Source organism: Dasypus novemcinctus, chromosome 1 (genome assembly GCF_030445035.2).
Source record: "Dasypus novemcinctus isolate mDasNov1 chromosome 1, mDasNov1.1.hap2, whole genome shotgun sequence".
In the NCBI taxonomy this organism is placed as follows: Eukaryota; Metazoa; Chordata; class Mammalia; order Cingulata; family Dasypodidae; genus Dasypus; species Dasypus novemcinctus.
The window spans coordinates 43,641,713-43,643,879 of record NC_080673.1 but is presented as its reverse complement, the minus strand read 5'-3'; the positions used below and the strand labels follow the sequence as shown (position 1 = coordinate 43,643,879).

General features: G+C 32.6%; 1 pseudogene; it reads left to right on the top strand.

The window, feature by feature from the left end:
* Positions 1 to 1,137: 1,137 nt before the first annotated feature.
* LOC101442798 (large ribosomal subunit protein uL30 pseudogene) lies at positions 1,138 to 1,963 on the top strand (annotated as a pseudogene).
* The last annotated feature ends 204 nt before the right edge of the window (positions 1,964 to 2,167 follow it).

Sequence of the window (2,167 nt, the reverse complement as noted above, 5' to 3'; positions counted from 1 at the left end):
GTAACTTCATAAATTTTACTATACACTTATTATGTTTGTTCATGTATAAATGATATACTTCAATAAATTGTTTTTAAAATGAAAAAAGCAAAAAAAATGAGAAAATATGTACAGTATACATGATAAAAATGTGCTAATCAATTTTAAAAGATAAAGATTTTTTTAATCAATACATAAAGAGCCAATTCATAAAAGAAATACAAATGCTCAGGAACCATTAGAAAGAATGTCCAATGTCACTAATGTTCTAAAGACAATAGTTAAAACAACAATAAAATATTTGTCACTTATCTGTCAAAAAGTTAAAATGATTGTTAATGTAAAGTGTTGGGTGTGGGGAGCGTTGGGCCATCTCTTTACTGCTGATGGGAGTATAAATTTTTTGGAAACGAATCTGGCAACCCTTACCAAATTGAATATAAGTGTGCCTTCAAACAGCAATTCTACAACAAGGAATGTTTCCAAGAAACTGATCTAACAAGCAGTCAATGAATTACGTATGAAGATATTAGTGGAAAAATTACTTAAAACAATGACATAGTTAAAACAATATAAAGTCTCTCAATTATAGATTGATCAAATTATGGTGTTTCCATACTAGAAAATGTTGTGCAATTGTTTTTTAAAAATCAGTATTTAGAAAGTTGCTCATGATATTGTTGCATGATAAAAGCAGGTTGAAGAATAATTACTTATGGCATAATAGAATTTAGGTAACCAAATGCATTTTTTAAATGTCTGGAAAGTTGTAGTCAGAAAAAAAAAATTTGAAAAACTATAAACCAAAGTTAACATGGTTGTCTATTATGAATATTTTTTCTATTTTCTTCTTTTTGTTTATCATACTTCCTGGTTTTTCTTTAATGAACAAATCTTGTTCTTGTAATAATTTTAAAACTTCTTACAACCAAAGAATCTAAATTAAAATATTCATCTTTTTAGGGGGTCCATAAACCTATTAATTACAGAAAACCAATCTAATAAAATATACCAGCCTTCCCAGTATTGTTTTTCTTTTATTTAGGATAAAATGAGTAGCTGCTTCCAAAACTTTAAAATCAAGAGACAAAGCTAATACAAAAGACTTGACCTAGCACTTATAATTTTAGTCTTTCCAAAGTAAAAATACAGCTCTTTTCCGGCTGGAACCATGGAGGCTGTCGACGAGAAGAAGAAGAAGGTTCCTGCTGTACCAGAAACCCTTAAGAAAAAGCGAAGGAATTTTGCTGAACTGAAGATCAAGCGCTTGAGAAAGAAGTTTGCCCAAAAGATGCTTCGAAAGGCAAGGAGGAAGCTTATCTATGAAAAAGCTAAGCACTATCACAAAGAATATAGGCAGATGTACAGGACTGAGATTAGAATGGCTAGAATGGCAAGAAAAGCTGGCAACTTTTATGTACCTGCGGAACCCAAATTGGCATTTGTCATCAGGATCAGAGGTATCAATGGTGTGAGCCCAAAGGTCCAGAAAGTGTTGCAACTTCTTCGCCTTCGCCAAATCTTCAATGGCACCTTTGTTAAACTCAACAAGGCCTCAATTAACATGCTGAGAATTGTGGAACCCTATATAGCATGGGGGTACCCAAACCTGAAATCAGTGAATGAACTGATCTATAAACGTGGTTATGGCAAGATCAACAAGAAACGGATTGCCTTGACAGATAACTCATTGATTGCACGATCTCTTGGTAAATATGGCATCATCTGCATGGAAGATCTGATTCATGAGATCTATACTGTTGGGAAACTCTTCAAAGAAGCAAACAATTTCCTGTGGCCCTTCAAATTATCTTCTCCCAGGGGTGGAATGAAGAAAAAGACAACCCATTTTGTAGAAGGGGGAGATGCTGGCAACAGGGAAGACCAGATCAATAGGATTATTAGAAGGATGAACTAAGGTTCTACCATGATTATTTTTGTAATCTGGTCCGTTAATAAAGTGACTGCTTTCAAATTGAAAAAAAAAAAACCAAAGTAAAAATACAAGTCTTCACAGGTTCATTTATTTTTTAAGTAATCCAGGTGACTCAATGTTGTGTATCCAATATGTACTACGAATTGGCTAATTCATTTTCTCCCCATATAGAATAATCTCCTTATGCCTACTGACACACTAAAATATGATAACAGATTATTTACTAGATGAATTTTAATTATAGAAAAGAAA